At 46.0% G+C, this 19,337-nt stretch overlaps 1 protein-coding gene across 1 annotated transcript in view; it reads right to left on the bottom strand.

The window, feature by feature from the left end:
- GPR132 (G protein-coupled receptor 132) overlaps positions 1-15,597 on the bottom strand; it is an 83,030-nt gene extending 67,433 nt beyond the window's left edge. The window contains exon 1 of the mRNA XM_068682562.1: positions 15,215-15,597. The gene's annotated coding sequence lies outside the window, so the exon portion shown is untranslated. The remainder of the gene's footprint in view (positions 1-15,214) is intronic.
- Between the last annotated feature and the right edge of the window lie 3,740 nt (positions 15,598-19,337).

Genomic DNA, 19,337 nt, shown 5'->3' with positions numbered 1-19,337 from the left:
AACCCCATAATAAGGAGCTCATTAAAATGTGAACTACCAATTAGGTTACTTAGGAGAAACACAAGCACCAGGAAAACCACTGAAAATTTGCCAGTTGCCGTGCGTAACGCACCGTGAAGACCAGTGGCCGGGGAGAAGCTCCCAGCTGGTGCAAACTGGAGGAGTTGCCAAGGGCTGCAGCACAACCAAACCATCCTAAACCGGGAGAAGATCACGTTCAAACACCTTATGGGGTCAGCTCAGGCCCTGAGGAGGAGCAGGTTGTGGAGTGAGTGCTGGGAGGCTCAGCGGTGTTTGGTGATACAGACACCAGTGCTGCCATTCGCTTCTGAGTTCAGGTTAGCCCTTGTGGGACACTGAGCTTGACTTGGCCAGCAGTGCTCTCCGCGGTCAGGAGGGGTGTGTTAAATGCCTTCTGAACACCACTTTCAGCCCAGAACTTAGCAGAAGTGCTTTATGTGTAGGATCTGGCCAGAGGGACGTCTAACGGGATGACTAACAGCAGCATGACCTTGCATGTTGGCATCCTCAGACTGCTTTGGAGGAGACTTCTACTGCTCAAGCCGTGCCCCGCATTATACTATTTCACACAGCTTCGGGGGTTTAGCTTATTCTCTCCAGGTTCTATCATTTTTATGTCATCTGGAGGGAGCTGGCGGCTTCCCAGAGCTTGCTTTGCTTTATATATAAGAAAAAAAATATTTTCTCCAACACACTCAAAATGGCATGTGCAGAGGAGACGTTCAAGCTTTATATTTTGCTGCTTAAAAACAGCACAGTAACATGCCTGTGTTGAGATCCCCACTTCCCAAATGGCTTCCTTCTTGCTTTCCCCACTCACACTGAAGTTGATTTCAGATATCTCCAGAGAAGCTGAAAAGTAGAAAACGCGCTGCCTGGCAGACAAGCTGAAGGCATATAGAAATAGAGACAAAAAAGTGGATCAGCAGATCTGCTTTATTTGAGCATTTAACTCTCAGAAACCCTGACTTTTATGAGATGTGTGGCCCCAAACAGGCTTTTAGAGATATCAAAACTGGGAGAGAGATTTAAAGGTTTATGGCTTAAGAAATAAGTTTTTAAAAATGTCAGAATTTACCTGTGAATTTCACACTGGTCAGCTCAGCTGATGCCAAAAAGGAAATCTGAGGCAGACAGTGCTCCTATAAAGAATATTTATTGCCTTGAGGGCACCAGGAAAGTGGAAAGGGAAAATGGGGTGGCATTACAGAGCAGAGGGATAAGGAGGAAGATCTCAGTTCTTATATTCCCACTTCTGGTCATTTGATGGCCAGAAGTGGGAATATAAGAACTGGTGCTTTCTTTCATCTCCCTCGTACTTGTGTCCTTCCCCGAAAGGCAGGAGCTGGCTTCCTCAGAGCAGCAGACACCTCTCCAGGTGGGAGAAGGAAGAGGTAGGATGCTCCAGGGACTGTTGGGGTGGTGCCAAGGTGCATGAGGAGGGGTCTGTGATGGGCATGCTGTCCTAAAGCACTCGGAGAGCACCCAAAAGGGGCTCCTGCACTCAGGGAAGGAACTGGCATTGACCCTGGGAGGACAGCAGCTGTGATAAACCCCATTTGTTGCACAGCTGAAGCACTATATCTTGGTCTTGCATAACAGGGACCACACGACACTGGGACATCCTTTGCAGTCAATCTCAGTGACCCAGCTTTCTGGATGAGGTCCATTTCATCGAGTGCATCATCTCCCATGTTTGACAACCCCCCTCTTTACCCGTGTTTCAGTTTCACCAGCCTTTACATTCTTGTTCAATCCTTCTGATTTTATCAAAGTAGTCAGTTACGATCCATGTTTTCTGTTAAATCATTAACTATAGGCAAGTCAGGATATATCCCAGCCTGGATTGCTGCAAGTTTATATCATGCTGCCTATCACTGGAGTGAGCTCAGCTGGGAAAGTGGCTTTTGTTGTGCTGAAACTGTTCCCACAGCTGGCACACTTTACTGAGATTTGGGAGCCCAATTTCTGCCTCTGCTTTTCCAGTTTGCAATCCCTATCATGAGCCCTGCTCTGTCTCAGCATCTGTCCCAAAGACACCCTGAATAAATGAACCCAGGGTGAGAGAGGATACACTGGAGATTAGTAGCTGCCCCATCCCAAAATGTTACTGGTCTCTGACAGACCCCCCACAACGTCCCATGGGGAACATCAGGGTGTAGAAAACAGACCACACAAGGGACCGCCAGTGTGTGGTGACTCCAGGCAAGTACAAAGCTCTGGCGACGCAGTAATTTACACGGGGACATGAGAGAGCTGTGTGTGCACTTCTTTTTGATACAGTTAGACTGGCACTTCAAGGGGAGGAATTATGCGAGCCTATCAGTAATGTCCTCACACAGCCCAAGGTGAACATTTGGAAGTCATTTAATAGGCAAAACTTCTTTGAACAGGCAGCAAATCAGGGTCATCTCATTCAACAAAATCACAGAGAACAGCAGAAGCATTAAATCAGTCGAGTCATGTGTTTACAGTGAATAAATTAAACAGCAGCATTGTTGAGGCCAGAAAGATTTGTTTCAATGCTTTGAATTTAGCTCTGTTTTCAGAGCCTCTTAAAAATGGTAAATTATTTTCTTCTACTCCACTGGTCTTACAGAAAATCAGTCTCTCCTACCGTGACTTTACAAAGGGTGTTTGCCTTAAAGATTGAGTAGGGACAGGACCTGTCCTCTTTCATCTTCCCCAAGTTGTTAACTTTTATACATATGCCTTAAAGAGGACAGAAACGGAGATAAACCTTTACTAGCATTGTTCAGGAAAGCATTCAAAAGATGTTAACTGTATTTTAAACTAGAACTTTGCTATAATTTCAGCTGGTATAGACTGACATATTTCCAAATTTGTAATGGACTGATGCCAGTTGGTATCAGCTGGCCACAGCATAAGATGTTGAAACCAATTGGAAAAACTCATCTGCAGCATCTTAAAAGTAGCAGATGGGAGCAGCAGAGACTCCAGGAAGATACTTCATTTAGGACATTCTGAAAACAAAATATATTATACTATAAAGTGGAAAGAGGTGTATTAATTTGAATCTGTATGTTATGAGCTGTAATTGCAATTTAAATCTCATAAATCTCTGCGTGCCTCAACACTCACTGTCAAGGTCTTTGGGGGCAAATGAGGGGAAAGTGAATGGTGCTTTGCCACGTGCGCTTAGGGAAAACAAACTTTATATGAGCCAACAGAAATGCTCACCCCTGGAAGGATTTGGTTTTGCAACTCAACTGCTGACCGCAAGAATCTGTTGAAAATGTAGACATTCAGAGAGCTAACAAGGAGAAATTAGTATTCAGTGGCCACAGACATTATGCCTGTCGAATAGATGGTTCACTCTTAGCTGTCCCATCTGCCTGGGGAGTACAAGCTGGAGACCTTTGCCCAGCTGGACTTTGTCTTGCCTTTGGTTTACATGAGAGCTCAGTCTGCAGGTTTGTTGGAGATCCAATACACATCCAGTGCTGTTTGTAGAACAGACACTATGAGAAGATGACACAGACAAACATGGGAAAAATGTCTGCTTTCTCACTCTCCTTGGCAGCAGGTTTAAGAGCACAGTGCATGTTTTGTAGTGATTCAACATTTGACTACTTAAAAAAAATCAATATTTCCAACTCTATTTCCCGTATGTCTTTTTATTTCTTTAAAGAAGCTGCAGCCGTGAGAACCTTACTGTACAGACTGGAATAATCTACAAATGCAAAGAAAAAATGTATTTTTTGTTATAAAATATGAGATTGTTATTGCTGCAGTTTATGAAGGAGGATTAAGTCAGTCTCAATGAAAAATTCAGATGGGGCATAATGTTAAAAGATACTTTGTCAATGGAAGTAATGTTGAGGTAGCTCAAAGTTTGGCACAGCTTCTCCAGCTTGACAGAAAATCTCATGCTTTATAAATATACCATCATTTCTGCTCAGTGAGCTCATCACAGTACTTATCCAAAACCCATGGTCCTCATTGTGCTCTGTGTCAGGTCACCTGTCAGGCTGCTAACAGGAACAGAAAGTGACATGTATAGGATATAAATTGAAAGAGGCACATCAGCATTGCCAAGAACTCCTGGTTTGCAGACACTGAGACCTCTCTTTCCATCCCATTTATTAAAATAAATTCATGCTGGATGGCTAAGAATACACTGAAATTGTGAAGTTTTAAACTGTCTTTCCTTATTAGCTTCTGTGAGCGGATGGAGGGGAATTAATCTCATAAATGTCTACAACTCAGTCACCACCGAAGGCTGAGTGTGTGGGCACAGCAGACACCTAGGCATGTACTTTGGGCTTCTATTTATGGACTTCAAAGCTATATAGGACCTTACAGGATTGTTTTGGGTGGAAGGACCTAGGTCCCTATCAGGCTATTTCCTTGTGACTGTATAAACAGCAGGAGAGTTGATGGATAAGCTGAGCCTGACAGGTGCAGGTACAGGTATATGTGAACCCCTTTGCACCTCTGCAGAGATTTTTTCCTTTGCAGGTAGTCCTGCTGTGAAAGGCTCTCCAACAAGAAGGGTTAATTGCCCTGATTGTTTGGAAACTATCTATTTCCAACGCTCCTATAATGACTAAGGCAGGGCTGCAAGAAGAATTGCTCTGCAGAGTTGTCTTTCCAATGACTGTGGTGCCTAATATGGATTAAGCTGAGGTTGTATGAGATGACTAAAGGCCTGGTTGTGGCCCTAGGTGTCCTCAGACACTTTGAAGAACAAGCCAAAATAACCCAGCCGGGCAGCAGACTCACTACTATCACAGCACTGACTCAGTCCCATGGCACGTGAACATTGTGTTCTTAGCCTTAGATAGGTAAAAAAATAGTAAGCAGCAAATCATATGCATTATGTACAACAGAACGACTGCTTTATACCGTCTTGTTTTTATTTCCTCAGGAAAACGATGACAATTAAAGGCAAGAAGGAAGATCATAAATTTGAAATATGACAAAGGGATAACTGCTCACCTGAATAGGAAGTTTTAAATACTCTATCACTGACTCACCATGATTTGGAAAATGGTATATCTTACACTTTTAGTCTAGCTTGCAAAATGTGGAACAGATATATTATGAATTAAAACTGACTTGCATTGCAATTAGTACACAATCTGATCAATTACCTACATTAGTTTTACATATATGTTACCCACTCATGGCCTAGATGAACAGCTAGTTCTGGGAGCCATTCTATGAAAATGAACAAATGATCTTCGACCTTACATTCAACCTCAATAAACTCTCCATCACAAGGCTTGGTCTCCTGATAAGCCATTCAGTCCTTGCCCACACCTAGACATACATATATGCTTCTATAAACCATAGAGACAGTCCCATGTAATATCTAGTTAGCGATGCTACATAACACTAGTTTTCTGTAGTAATCTTGCTCTGCATAAGAGAGTACAACAGGACAGATGTCAAGCTGAAATTAATATGAATAACAATAATGTATATTTTAGCAGAATCCTCAATCAAGATCAGGTATTCAATTGTGCTGGAGACTGTATGTCTTAATATTGTCTGTTCTCCAGCTCCCTCCATTTTTTAGTAGATAAAATAGAAAAGTGGAGAAAGGTTACATTATTCTTATCTACTGGCAGGGAACTGGAGAACATAAGGGTAGGAGGTTTAAATAACTTGGGCTCAGGAATTCTGGGCTAGAACTGGGAACTGACCCTAGACTACTTGCCCTACCACCTCAGCCACCAGCCTGCACTTCCTCTCATTTAGTAAAACTGAACTGGAGTGTGATTTGAAGATTAGACAACATAACATTTCCTTTGAAAATATAATATTCATTTTTGGTCCTTGATTACTAGTCCCAAATCCAACAATTGTTCACATATCTGTTTATTCCCTTCACGATTGTTTCTTTGAAACAATACTTATGTAAGCACCACATTGTCCAGTCAGAATAGCAATCCTGGAGCCTTGAGATGCCCCTTAAAAGCTATTTTCAACAACTCACAGTTGTCGTACTTGCATGGCCTCTCCCTGTTAACCATGCTCAAAATACAACTAACTCGCAGCTAGCATTTGAGAAAGACAGTGCCTTTCTGTGGCTACTGTGCAGCCAAAACATGCTTCTGAAACCAGTACAGTAACCAGAGATGAGCAGATCCCAAATATTTTGATAGACACAGCCCCATAAAACATCAAGTTAGAAACTCGGCAGCCCACAGACACCCATGACTTCAGCGGCTGCTTCAACCTGTATCTAAGCAGCAACCCACATGAGTCAAGTGGTGGGAGTGAATTTCTCATTCCCTTCCTTCAGAGCTTCCGTTAGTGTTGCTACAGCCACTGTTACAGGCACTCAAGTGATGCTGTATGATTATAATGTGCTGTCACTGTCCCAAACATGTAGGCGGATTTCGTATCGCTTAGATTACAAGTAGTGAAAGCCTTTCCACCAAGAATTGCCAGGAATTCCTCAGTCTGCTGTGAGCTGCGCAGCCTGAGCAGAGAGGTGAAGAGCTGCCACTTCTGATGGAGATCAGATAAGAATGAGGTGTGTCTCTACTGGGTGCAAATTCAAGAGCAGAGAGCCTGCTGCAAACACATCCTGCCATAGGCTCCTGAAAGCCCCACATTGATAAAGACTGAGAGATGGCTTATGCTAAAGAGAAGAATAATGTGGCAGGTTGGATAGATGGACCATGTACTTTTTATGGTTGCTGGATCATACCCTGTACTGTGAATCCCAGCCAGAAGCTGGTGGGCAGTCAACACAGAAAAATGGAGGCAGTGATAGAAAGTATGGTGCAGCTGTTTTGTAAGGTGACCACTGAGATTCCCAACAGGGCACTTCATCTTTTCCCAGGTAGAGTGTTATCCACAAAGGAAGGAGAGACAACAAGAGATGACAGATAAGGCTAGGATTCAAGAATAAGGTTAATCTGTCTGTGGTGAGAATCTCAATGAAGTTGTGATCAAACAAGACTTCAGTCCTTGAGGTATGGAAATGGAGGGTAGCTTTTTTTCCAGTTCCCACATTGGAGAAGCAAGGTACTACCACAGGGATATCTAGAAGGAGGTGAGCCCCATGTGAATTAGTCCCCAAGAAAGGGAAATAAGTAAAACTGCTGCAATGGATATTTACAGTCTTTGTGCTGAGGATTGGGCATCTGCATGTGATAATTTGTATCCTTTTCTTCGTCTACCACAGATTTGAGTTGCCCCATCTCTGGTTGCACACACGTGGACTGGTCTAATGCCAAGCCACTGGGATGTCCCACCTTTTTCTGCAGCTACTTTACTTCTACTCACAGTGACACCCTTTCCTTGTATGTTGATTTTCCTTTCATTTTCATCTCTACTGGTACATTGTTGAAAATTAGTTGTGTAAGTATGCTCTGAATTTGGAGTCAGCCAGTGGACCACTTCGTGAAGGTGAAGAACCAATCCCAAAACCAAAGCCATTTGTTTATAGGGAGGCTTTAAAGACTATTCTTCTGGACAGCAGTGTCTCTTTAGAGCCAGTTCTACTAGATGTCTTGTCAAGTCTTCAGATCATTGCTCTCTTTCCTTGTTTGAGTGTGGCCCTGTGTGTGTGTAGCCCCACCATTGCTAACTGATGAGCCCTGGTTCTCCCTCCCACTCAGCAGCATTCTTTCATGGGAAGGTTTGTCTCTATATCAGACTATACCTTGCTGCCTCCCTTTTTTTCTAGGCTATGTGTGTGTTTATTTCCTTTGATCTTCATAGTAAATAGGTCATCCCTTCCACCCTCGTCTATACCAGTTAATCTATAACATTACCTGTTTGCCTGTACTCTTTTCAGCAGGCCCTGCCCTAAGTGGTATTCTATTAGCACTTCAAAAGTGGATGGATCCATTTTTTTTTTTAATGAATTGTCAGTTGTAGATTTCCATGAACATTTTCATCCAGGGGCCTTTTCTGAATGAATTACTGCTCTCCATAGCCTCTGGCTTACTGTTTTCACCTCTCTTCAGTGAGAGTTGTTATCCCGTGGATGTTTCTGCTCTCATGTTTGTTTAATTTCTTGTTATTCCCACTATGTTCCTTTCTTCATTTATTGAAATCCCTTTAGGATGGTGCTTCTAAATGATTTGCAATTCTCACTCCAGCTGGGTGTTATCTTTAAATTTGATTGACATATTTTTCTACCCCTTCCTCAGTGCTACTGCAGATGAATATAACGTCCAACTCAGCAGGAGTTCCCAAGGAGCCCAAGTGAACGTGGCAATATTTACAAGCATACTCAACTTTCTATTGAAAGGGCAGATTTTAATCTCTTTCATTGTTATTCTCTGTATCCACCCTACATCTTTCTTGTTCAGTTTTGGGTCCAGTCCAACCACTGTTAAAGTCAACCGTGTCTGCATGGTATCCTTTAGGGATGGATCAGGAATAATACGTCTGAAGAAACTGAATAAAATAACTTATTGAAATCAAGAGCTCTTTGCAGGAGAGCTGCTTGTACAACCAGTTGTCTTGTCAGTGAATGAAACCCTTAAAGGCAAATTTACTGAGTGACTCAAGGGACTGCATCCCCCCTCTCCTCCCACCAGCATGGCCCACTATGGCTTATATTCTAGCCCACATGATGGAGAAGTAGCTGCTTATTCTTCACTCCCCTCACCCAGCACACACACCCTGTGGTTTTCCTCCTCCCATCAACATTGTATAATCCAGCTGTAGAGTCTTCCACTTGGATGCAACTGCTTTTCTTAATATGATCTGTCTTTGTGTGTGGTACATTTCTGTTTTGTTCTTCTTGCAGAGCATCTAATAATAATTTCTGATTATTAGAGACCAAGTTTCACCTGAAAATGATATAAAGTTAATTGATCTGTAATTCCCATTTTGGAAGAGAAGCATAAAGTTTTCCCTCTGTCAGTCATCAGGGGCTTCCTCAGTTCTTCAGGAGCAGTTAATATAATGGATAATGGGCCTAAGAGTTTTTCAGCTAATTCCTTTAATACCCTTGGGTATGTACCATCTGTCCCTCTGTGCTGATTTGAATACATTCCTCTCTTCATATTTCTTTGCTGTTTCTTTAATGATTTTGGTAACTTTTAGTTCTTAGTCTCTTGGCTTTCATCTGATCGTTTTTTACACACACTCTTTGCAGAGGAAATTCAGAGATCTGAAATAGGTGATAAATTTGTCAGCCAATTCATGCTCACTGTATTAATGGCAGAAATGAAATCACTTCTAAAACTCACATTTCATGAAGAAGCATTGACTCTTAGAAGTCTGAACTGCAGCTCCTATCTATCACCCTACACAAGCAAAGCCGTATCTGCAGAACATTTTCTGCTACTTGATAGGTCCCATGAAAGACAATTTTCTTTAAGACAGTACATTTAAGTCTTGTCTACTCTTAATACTGGTAGCAAATTCTGCCTTCTTCATATCACACCTTATTTTCTCTCTCTCTAAGTATATTTATCTGACCCTGCCTACATCCTTCAGGTACTTGTAGACTCATGTCTGCTATTTTCTTATCTCTTCTCCAGCTCATATCTAAGCATCACTTAATCTTCATAAATCAAACCCACACCAAGTGATCTGATCATGTCGCTACCCTTCTTTGAGGCCTCTGATTTTACAGTGTTTAGTAATGGGATGCCAAGAAATTAGCAGCAACCTTCCAGCTGTATCTAAGCCAGGTTGGTTAGTGCGATGCCCACTGAGAATGGCACGGGCCTTTTGCAATGCAAGCTGGCTGCCAGAAGTTGCATGTAAGCTATCTGCCTATATAACCTCTGAGCCTTTCCTTACATGGCTGTTTCTGAGTGTCCTTCAGGGTTGTTTTTTCCTGAGTGCCGGTAGCCTATATTATTCCAGTTTTATTATGTTATTTCCTGCCCACATTGCTAATCTCTGTAGGTGCCACAGGGTAATTTTTCTGTTCAATAACATTCAAAACTCCTCCCAATTTAGCATCATCACCATCTTGCTTAACTGTGTATTTCCCTTGCCTACACGTTTCTGAATTGTTTTCATTGTCCAACCTTTTCTTCTTTTTCCTCTATAGTCTTTTCAGAATATTCTTCCTTTAAAAAGACATCTATAGGATTTTCTTCTCATTTTTCTCTTTATATATATATTTATATATACATATATATTTATAAAATTTCTTCTGCTTTCTACATCTGCATGTTAGACATAATAGGTTTATAGTGGGCTACTTCTAATATGTATTCTCCTTGAAATAACTCCAGATATTGATGTGTCTCCCCACATGCTGAAAGATGCAATAAAATGTAAGTAAAATTCCTTAGCTGAAACAGAAAGTAGGCAGCACATCTACCAGGGCATGCTCCCAGGATGATTTCAGTTTGTGCTGGATGGAAATCATTGTCTGTACAAGCCACAGACATCCCAGCAAATATGGGGGGAACCCCCAGGCCTTTTGCATGACATTGGCAAGGGCACCCTCGAGCAGCAGGCATCTTGGATAGTCTTCAGGCCTCTTGAGAGGCTGCTTGCAGTGCCATGCAAGCATCAACTCTAAGTCCAGTTGTTACCTTCCCTTTACCCTGACTTTGGCAAATTGTTGTGCCATGGTCTCCAGCACTCAGCTCCCTTGGCACATCTTGCAAGGTGATGCCTGGATGTGGACTAGTCCATGCCTGTTGAAATGCTGGATGAGAGGCAGAGCACAAGGGGACGTTGGATAACTTCCCCAAGCCTTCAGGCTCCATAAAACTGACCACTTTTTTTTTTCTCCTGAAAAATCAAATAAATACAGAGACAATTAACAAAGGGCTGCATTAAAGCCTCTGCTTGCAGGAGAATGTGAAGATTTCAGTGATATCCTACTCCCTTGCTGGAGGAGGGATTAAGAGTGTTACAGGACAGTTTTACAAACCCTGGAGAGAATAAGTATCCAACGGAAATCTTTGGCAATCCCCTTCCCTTCCTCTTCTGGGTTGCACCCTGGCTTCTGGTAACACTTAGAACAAAACCACCACCTCTTGCTTATTTTGATGTGTTCTGTACTTTGCCCTGAACCCAAATGAAACATCAAAGATCTGGCGCTAGCACTTGCAAGTAAAAATAGCTCTAAAGCCAATATATTTAAGGCCCTTGAATGATATCACTGAAATAATTCATCCTAAGCCCATGAGAGGGGGAATGGTGTTGTTTGTTAAAGGAATGTGCATTGTGCTGATAGTGGGCAGTACTGACATGTAAAGAGCAATGAGTGATACTGCAAAACAAAGGGAAGGTGAGAAAAGGCGCATGAAGTCTGCATTGCACTGTCTTGTGAAAGAGGAGTAAAATACATCTAAGATAAACGCCAGTTTCAGGCTGCCTGTATTTTCATTTCCAGTCTGACCCTTCTCTTCCTTTCTTAGAAATTCAGATTTGGAAGTGTCTTTCTTGGTACATGAGAGTATGATGCTTGGTACATCTGTAGTACATGGGAGCATGGCTGTCTCTCTCCCAACACAGGACTGCAGTTTGTTTATTACTCTCCAGGACTCATGTATTCTCTTGTCTTGTGCTCATTTTTGAAGCAATATAAATCAAGATTATGAAAGCATCAGTCACATTCCTTTTATATGTTTTTTTGTTTTTTTTTTTTTTTTTAAATCAGCATTTTGTCTCTGCATTGCTCTGTATTTGAATAAAAAATAAATAAATCCATGCTTTCTGATCTCTGTCACTACAAACCTCTGCCTTAAATTCCCCTGCTTCCCAGGTAAATAAAGTTTTCTCTTTCCATCTTCTAGTAAAGAGGTAAATGCAGCTTTGCAGTCGTTATTCCTTAGTGCATTTATATATGCAGTTCCTCACTGAGCTCCAGGAACTTGGACAAAGACAGCTCAAGCCATTGCAATAGCATTACCAGGTGGGATTTTCTGGAAGAGATCAGGGTAAGTCTTATCTTCCTCTCATCTGATGTTTTTCAGCAAATGGTTCCCAAATGCAAAATTTCCAATTAGTTTTTCTCAAATACCATCCAGGGGCACCGCAGGGTATTCCACAGACTCCTGCCCATCTTGATAGGCAATTTATGAAATCTCCTGAATTGCAAAGGAGGCTCTCCGTTATAGGATGGCACTCGCAAGAGGTTGGAAAGTATACTCGCTTTTGAGTACAGACTCGCATCCTTCAAAGTCTGCTGCATAGAGAAACCCATTGGTGTCAGTGTATCCTCATGGCTCACCAGTGAGGAACATGCACATGGCCATATGGAGTAGAGGTAGGTTTCAAACCAGTACCTCTGAGCAGCCCCGTTAGCTGGGCCCAGAGAGCAGAAGAAAGCATTTTATTGGGTCAAAAAATGCCAAATGCAGAGGGACAAATGCTGGAGGCTGTGAAAAAAACAGACTTATGCCTTCAAGGCTGCTCTATTAACATGAGGGCTTGCTGCATTTATTTAAGCAGGATGAACAAGATAAAAAGAGCGTGTTGGTGTTGGATGCTGAGGCAGTGTTTAAGACATCCCTGACTCACAGCTCGCAAGCTGGGACTCGTTTTGCAAGTTCAGTCCGTGTTCAGATAGGATCAAGGACTGTCTCTGGGCTGGATTGCGAAGGAAGCAGAGTCTTGCCAAATATGCTCTGCCCACAGCACCGTCCAGACCCGTCAGATGATATTTCTTCTAATTTTACTAATGTATGCTTGGCCCCAATTCCATGCTACCTGAGGCTACAGCCGTAACAAAAACACGGCACACATGCTGTGGGTGGGAGCATGCAGCTGGTGGGAGTTGAGGCACGTGAAAACGAAAAACACAACCCTTTCTTAATTGCAGCACAGAAATCAAGAAATAATATTCTTCTGATTCCCTGCCTTCTCCCTCTTTCTGTGGCACACCCTCACCCATAGCCCCATCGGTTGCCAGAGAAGACAGCAGCAGGTTTTCTCCATACGTAGGTTGCTCCATACCCCGAGCAACACTCAGATTTTCAGGCAGAAGTGGGCTTGAATGCCACCCGCAGCTTGTGTTCAGGTGTGGCTCCTCTGCTAGGACCATCCCACACACCCACCTTGTGGGTCGGACCGGTTGGTGCGGTGCTGGTGGACTCACCTCAACCTGGGGGTGAAACCACCAGGCCGCTGTCCTGCCACGGTTCTGCAGGAGGTCCGTTCTGCGATGGAGTGAAAGAGCCCTCAGGAAACGCTCATCTCCCACCTGTGAGCTTCTTCTCTGAGGGGGGTGAGTTGCTTTGCAGGTCTGGACTGTGTGGAAATCTCAGTAAGCAGCTCATGGATTTTGGAAAGTTGGACTTATTTCGGGAGCCCCAAGTGTGCCACTATAACAATGCTGTTGTTTCACTGTTGAAAGGAGATGAAAACAGAGGCCCAAGAGAAGGAACTGGCTTGCTGGAGAAGAGAAAAGCTTCTGCTAACATCCATGGGACTTGGTAGTGAGGGGTCATGGGGAACCTTTTGGGTTCAACCCAGAAACTGGGTTAAACTCCAGTGCTGACCTAGGCCAGGAGTGCTGCCTCAGTGAGGGTCTCGCCCTGGGGCAGCATCCCTCCAGCCACCAGTACTGACCCCTCCTGAAAGGGAAGGGGCAGAGAGGAACTTCTTGACTTCACCCTTGTTTCTGCCCTTAGGAGCTGAACACAGTGATTAGGGGGTTACTCCACTGAAGAACCAGAACACCTTGAGGTACAAATATCATGCTGACCGCTGAAATCAGCCGGCCAGCACAGCTCCTGACCTCCCTGCCATGTCACCCCACTGACACGTACACCCAACATCACTTGTTAGGGGTCACCTTGATCACTAGTGGCTTTTCCCATTAGAATCCTTTGCAAAAAGAATCAGCATGGATTAAAGAAACCCATGGAAAGTGCTGAGAAGGCAGGTTTTATGCTGGGAAATTTGGGGTTCCTGTGGACTGGAGAAGTTTGAAACTTCTGACATTAGCCTAAATCCTTGTCCCCAGGCTTACAGTGAGCACTGCAGGCATTAGGAGTATTTTCAATCTAAAAACGTACCTTCATCACTTGTAGCATAACCTATTCTTGCTTGTTTCCAAAAACAGCATTTTGATTACTGGCAGCTTTTTTGCCAGTTGATGTTTAGCAACTCCACCTGCTGATGCCCACCCTGCAGGATGATTTGCAATGAAAGATGAGGCAAGAAATAGAAAATGGTCACTTCCTCCTTCCACTTCTTCTTCTGATTACCCACAGTGGGTATCTGTTAATGATCACTGGTTTTCCCCTGTTCTGTGCTGTGGTTTTTCTCAGATATCTTAAAAATATTTGCCGAAGCAATGCACTGTTGTATCAGAGTTTCTTTTCCTCACGCTCTCTGCAGGGACCTCCACCCCACTCTAGGCAAAGCACATGAGGTGCTAAGGCTTAAAATTTATGGAGCCTGATTTAAAAGCCAGGACGTCTCCTGGTCCCCAGGGAAGGGAAATGACCCTTGGCTTATTTTGCAGTCACTCCTTTTCAGAGAAGGAAGTGCTAATAAGAACTCACTTGAGACACAACAGCTTAGGACAAACGAAGGCCAAAAAGCAGCAGCGTAATTGCTGTGACTGGGAATAAAGAGGAGCCAAGGAGAACACGTGAGAAGTTTCCCTTGTGAGTGGTGCTCTGCAACTGATAGAAATCAGCAGTCACGCTCACGTCTGAGGCAGGAGCTGCTGAACACCCAGCGCTGCCCACGGGGGGCTGCTTCCCTTCCAAAAGCAGCCCCACCAAAACCAGCAGGAGTCAAATCCACAGCTGCAGTGGGAGAAAAGAGGCAGAAGGGAGAAGCAGCAATAGGAAAACGTATAAAAACCCACGTGGACACTGGTGGGAGTTGGAGGTGCAGAGAGAACCCAGCCCGCGGATACGTGATTGCTTGAGCCATCTGAGAACGGTGCTGAAACCTGGTCATGCTCACCCAGGGAGCCGAGAGGAAATCCGAGGTGGGATCTCAAAGCCTGGCATCCCCGTGCACGTGTTTGTCCCACCCTGTCCCCCTGCTTTTGAAGGCCCTCCTGCAGATATCCATATCTGCATACCGTCTTTCCCCTCTCTCCCGGAGGGCTCAGATTAGACTCCCAGCGGTCACCCATCATTCAGGTGAAATGGATCTGCTCCCCGAAAAGAAATCCTGACAGCACTTGGCTGGTGCTGTTGGTGCTCCAAAGGCACGCACCCAAATGGTGGCAGCCCCGTGGGGCAGCAGGCACACACAGCTCGCACCCAATGCGCGATGCTGCTGGCAGTCAGGAGGAGCCATTAGGTTGTCTTACCTGGCCTGGCAGCCACGCACAGATTTCACCCAGGTGTTGGGTCCAGTGACTTTGTTAGGCAGAGTATCTTGGTCCTCTCAAGACCGTGGGATCTCAGATAAAAGAGCGGGATGGATCAATCCTGCTGTTGCCCGATGTTCGTCAGCAGCAGAGGAGGGCTTGGGTGAGCGGTGCCTTGGTGACACCAGCAGTCAACCTGCAACCCACTGAGGCAGAGGAAGGCAGAGAGTCCATGTCCATGCTCTCTGAGCTGAGGAAAACACAGTTTGGGGCTTTGAAGCCTTGTAATCACTTTGACCCTCAGTAAGTGAGAGCCAAGAGGCAAAGGGGATGTGGCAACACTGCCATGTACAACTGTTACACCACTTTTCTTGTTGCACTTCCACTTAACTCGTTGCTCAAGGATGGCCCACAGCCCCCTGGCCAGGATTTCCCAGTGTTATACCAAAGTTCAGAGCAGTTGTGTATAAAATCCTCATTTGTAACTGTTAATAGTGTCCAGACAGTGCTCAAAGTGAAGAGAAGTAATTTCTTAATGAAAGATTTGATGCACAGAAAATGGTGCATGCCCTTTGAAAGCTATAAATAACTTTTTAAGAAAATCGGCTATCAGGCAGTAAATCTAGGAGCCCTGGACAATAAATGCTTTTGTGTTCCTCATTTATACGGCCTTATCTTGCCATTACATACTATAAAGCTTCAGAAGGGGATTTGCTGTCTTGTATGTCTGTAAACACACATTCCCACCAGGCCTTTCAGAGGAAGTGATGCCTCCCTGCAGTGTCCTCATCTTCCAAGTGAGGGAATGGCAGCTCTTAGCTTTTCCCCAGGAAGCAGTTCACCTTTCCTTTGCCAAAGACGTTCCCCCTTAGCCTCTAGCTGCTGGCAAACACCCCTGCTCGCATCCCAAGGGACACACACCACCAAGGGACAGGCTGCTCAGACCGAGTCCAGGAGGCAGAGCTGCTGAAACACAACCCTCTGCCTCTGCACCCTGCTTCGGTGAGTGCTCCGGAGAGCAACCTGCCAGCTTGGCTGCCCACGCGGAAGCTCCGTCCTGGGGAAATGACACCTGAGCATTTCCAGTAAGTGCTGCATCCTTTCACGGGCTGCTTCTGGGAACTCCCAGCTGAATCACCCAGCCCTCCGCAGGCGTGCGCGCACTTCCTGCTGCCTGTCTCTGGAGAAACCAATCTGTGTGCACCCTCCTGGAGCATGCGAGGTGCACGGGCGAGGCCAATCAGGCGGATATCAGCCAGACAGGAGAGCATTTTCAAGACTTCTTCAATCCACAGGACTTTCGCTGTCATGTTGTGAACTGGAAGCATCCTAAGACCTCAGAGGACAGTAGTAAGTGAATAAAAATATTCCGTTAGAATACACCTTTGGGAGAATAAATTCCCTGCTGTCTCCTATAGGAGCCACAAACTTGTATTACTCCAATTTTCTTATGAGAGAGCCACGTGAGCGACACCCACACTGAGGACAGTTGCACATGGCCTTCTTCTCCATAGTGCCCAGGAACAGGGCTTGGATTCAGAGGGAAGAGCACCCACCACACCATGCAGACCTGTTCCAGGTGGAATCACCCACCTGCAGCTATTAAGTCACTTCTCAACCTGCTGCCTGAGAAGCAAAAAGCATCCTGATCCTCTCCCCTGATCCTCTCCTCCCGATCCTCCCTCCACAAAGCTCCTTTTCCAGCTGCAGCCTCATGGTCCTCCTTTACACAACACACTGTCTTCGAAACCTTTTGCTGTCCTGGCACAAGCCATTCTTGTAACAAATGCAAGATTGCTTTCCTGATTGCACTTCACTCCACTTTCCACTCTTCTGGGAAGGCGTCAGACTTTCCTTGCCGTGACGCTGCATGGGAAGCACGGTTGGCACTGCTTCCCCAAGCAGTCGCCCAGCCTGTAGGTAGACCCGGCATTTCCTTGAGACAGAGAGCTTGCAGCTGGGCTCAGGCTTTCCAGACAGCGTTTGTCAGAGCACCTACAGTTTAAGCAAACAGGAATGTAGGGTCCAGGATGACTATCCCTGCCCGCGCTAGCCAAATTCTGCACATGTTCCCCAGTAAAATTCCCAAACGAGGTCAAGGCATTTAACTCATTATCATCACAGAGTTCCCCCCAGACCACAGGGTGTCCAGACAGATGACAAACACTATATCTAAGTAATATGGATCACCAAGATCCACTGCCGCAACACAGCTGCTTTGGATGGGAACATGGCACTTTTCCCAAGCCAGGGGTTACACAACCACTGCTTAGAAAGGAGGAAATCCACAGAACGTCTCCATGCGAAATCACAGCAGAAAATGAAGTACATTAAAACTGGGCTTAGCCAATGACACTCGGACTCCAGCATCTGGGATCATGGTGGCTGAAGTGACCACAGGCCACAGATTAAAATAGCTTTCTCTATGGGAGACTGGATGCTGGCAGCACCGTGGCCCCTACCAGCACCGAATTAGTCCTGGGCTGACCCAGGCTGACAGCACTTCCTGCAACTTCTGGATTGTCTTTGGACGCCTCTGCCAAGTTGCAGCTTGTTCCAAGCCTGCTGAGTTCATGCGACCTGAAAACATGCAGCTGGCTAAGAGCTGGCAGCATCAAAGGCAGGAGCCCGGCTGCCCATTTGCCAGCAAACACGTGGGCAGCTGCACAGGCCAGGCGTCGGGGATGGTGCAACCTTCACTCGGGTTAGCAGTCCCCATGCTTGTGGCAATGGCAGGGTCACACGGGGACAGAGGGGTGCTGTCCCCATCCCGGACAGCCCTGTGCGGGGTGGCTTTGATTGCGGAGCAGCTTGCATTCGAGCAAGCTCCAGCAACAGCAGCTGGCAGGGGGGATTCGCCCTCCGTTGCTCAAGCTGCTGCTGCGTGGGGCTGAGTCACAGCACCCAGCACCACAGCTGGGCAAACCAGGCTCCCCCAGGAGAGATGAGCTTGTGCCTCTTGGAAAAAGCACCGCCTGCCCTTCCCTGCTGCCCTTGGCCAAGCGTGTCCACGGGCACTGACTACAGCTGGATACTCCCCGTCCCTTGTGCAAGCTCCCCCCAAGCTGGGTGCAGATCCACTTAGAATTGCAACAAATGACAGATGCAGTTTGCAGATCAGGGAGGCCCTACAGGCACCGTATCCTGCCGTAGCGGGACACACGGACACATAAGGACACGAACAAGTGCTGCGGTCCCCGATGGGACTCGCGAGGCAGCGGGTCATGATGCTGGTGGAGCCAGCCAGCTGCCCGTGCCGGCAGTGCGGCACGCATTACAGGTGTTTCCTCAGCAGCACGGCTGCTGGGGCCGAGCTGGAGTTTTGAAGAAGAAAGCAAAGCCCTGGTGGAGTGTTTTTGTGCACGTGGAGGGTGTGCCGCGGAGCCAGAGTGTCTGGGACAGCCGCGGTCAGAGGAAGCCGCTGCGGCCGCTCGCGGAGGAGGAAGTCGGCGTCCCAAGGCTGGAGGCAGGGCGAGCGCTGATTTTTTCCCCCGGAGGTGGCGGGGGGGAGCTGGAGAAGGGAGCCCAGCCTAAGAAAAGTGCACGGAAGGAAGAGGCTCAGAGAGCGAGCTGCTGGTGCGACTGCAGCAGAGAGGGCTGGAGAGGAGCTTGTCCCCACGGCTTGTCCCAGCAGGGAGGAGGATGCAGGTTTTGTGGGATGTGGGAGAAAGGGCTGAGGTTTGGAGCTGGGGGGAGTGGAAGGAGCAGGGAAGACACGGCCGGGGGAGGTGGAGGAGTGCTTCCAAGTGGAAAAGGAGCCAGGAAGCAGAGACTGGAACCAGAGGGTGAAAAGTGGAGGAGGAGAGAGGGAAGATGTCACCAGGGACCAAGTGTCATCGTGCAGTGCTGCCACAAAGGCCCAGGCTGAGATGCGTGTGAGCTGGGAGGCATCCTGGAGCAGCCAAGGTGAATGAAAAACAAAATTTTGCCTTCGGGTATCTGCAGGAAACATGCAATCAGTCATACTTTGTATACCCATGGCTTCATTTCGCCATCATTTTTGTTTTGCTCAGTTAAAACCCTTAAGCTTTACCTGGCACCATACAGATCCAACAAAGGGGAGCACAAAAGCAGGCGAGGGGCATTTATTTATTTTTTTTCTGGAAAATCCCCACGTGTCTGT

The sequence above is a fragment of the Anas acuta genome, chromosome 5 (genome assembly GCF_963932015.1).
Source record: "Anas acuta chromosome 5, bAnaAcu1.1, whole genome shotgun sequence".
In the NCBI taxonomy this organism is placed as follows: domain Eukaryota; kingdom Metazoa; phylum Chordata; class Aves; order Anseriformes; family Anatidae; genus Anas; species Anas acuta.
This window is presented reverse-complemented; position numbering and strand designations above follow the sequence as displayed.